We start from the raw sequence: 1,510 nt of genomic DNA on the forward strand, positions 1-1,510 counted from the left end.
CGCGGCGCACCCCACCTCCGCTCCCCGGCTCGCGACCTGTACTGGCACCAGGTCATGATGCTCGACATCGCTGCCCTGCTCGCGTTCGCCGTGGTGGCGGTGCTCCTGGTCGCCTTCCTGGTGGTCAAGTGCGCCGTCTTCTTCTTCCGCAGCAGTGGCCAGCGGGGCACAGAGCCCCTGAAGAGAACAAAGAAGGACTAAAGCTAGTTTTTTACGGTATATTTGGAATTTAAGAGTTCCAGAGTTTCTAGTCAAAACGCAACGCACGCTCAATATATTTTTGGGGTATAAACTCCTCAAACCCTAAGGTGATGTTCCGTGCTTAAAATGAATGAGACAATTATTTCTTTTCGCTCGATAACTCAATTGTTGTACGCTCGCCGCTCGCCTCATTCAAAGAGAGTAAATTGTTTCTGATCTCGCCCAATAATTGTGTGCAGCCTCACCCCTGGAGAGAAGGCCGTAAATTATGTGTCAAACCGAGCGAGAAAAATAGTGTCGCTTCTTAAAGAACAAACTTTTAAGCGGCGCTGATCTCGCTCTCCTGAGAGCAAGATATCTGATTCTCAATTACAGTGTATCGGGTATTTTAGAGCAGACAATGCAGTGTTTTGGGTTTCCACCCGGGCACCCGCGGGCCAAGAGAATATGCAAACCCGCAACACTGTAGTGACTGGTCGGAAACACGTGGTACACACAGTAGAGTCACCACCAACATTCTCCTCAGTGAACTGACTCGTAATTGTCTCCAAGTATTTCAAGTGATAATACAACATATTTTTTTTAATCTGAAAAAAGTTAATGCATTTTCAAGGAGGCATAATGCTTCACCCACTTATCCCCCCACCAAACGCCAAAGAACACCTAAAATCGTATGTCATCTTTACCGACCAAACCACCCGCGATAGCCTCATAAGTCAAGTGCAGAGTGGTCAAGTGGCTGTGGGCTGTGGCCGGCTGTGGCCCACCAGTTAACCAGTCAGTCCGTCCCGTCAGCTATCGCGATGCAGCACGCCTCGCCGGCCCGCGCCTCCGCGCCACAGAACGTCGTGGTTCTCGCGGCCGCCTTGCTCCTCCCGCTCCTGCTCATGCAGTGTGTCTCTTCGACCGCACCTGAAGTGAAGACGACCGCGGCTGCTCCCGCGGCAGGAGCGGCCCCCCCTCGGAAGCCGCTGCGCATCCTCTCCATCATTAGCCTGGCCCAAAAAAATTTCGATAACTCCATCGGTGGGTTTTTTGAAAGGTAATACGATGCTGATTACGTTGGTCTTTGTTCGGGCGCTCTGCGATGTCGGGAACCCACCGCGCATCGGCGTTCAAGATTTGGGCCCGCGTGGGGTCCGAGCGGGGCGGCGGCTCGCGGACGGCTGTAGCGGCGGCGGCGCGCGGCACAGGTGAGTCATATTCACATCAAATGTAACCCAGGGGGCCCTCTTTCGAACACCACCCGTCCGGTGGCCGTGCGCCGTATCGTTCGACCTGGCGAGAGAGTTAAAGCCTCCCGGAGTAG

The 1,510-nt window shown here is 53.8% G+C and overlaps 1 protein-coding gene across 6 annotated transcripts in view; it reads left to right on the plus strand.

The window, feature by feature from the left end:
- Nucleotides 1-1,510, plus strand: part of LOC113204108 (UDP-glycosyltransferase UGT5-like) — a 34,393-nt gene that overhangs the window by 2,373 nt on the left and 30,510 nt on the right. The gene's annotated exons all lie outside the window — the stretch shown is intronic.

This window comes from Frankliniella occidentalis, unplaced genomic scaffold (genome assembly GCF_000697945.3).
Source record: "Frankliniella occidentalis isolate FOCC.00 unplaced genomic scaffold, Focc_3.1 Scaffold156, whole genome shotgun sequence".
NCBI classification, from domain to species: domain Eukaryota; kingdom Metazoa; phylum Arthropoda; class Insecta; order Thysanoptera; family Thripidae; genus Frankliniella; species Frankliniella occidentalis.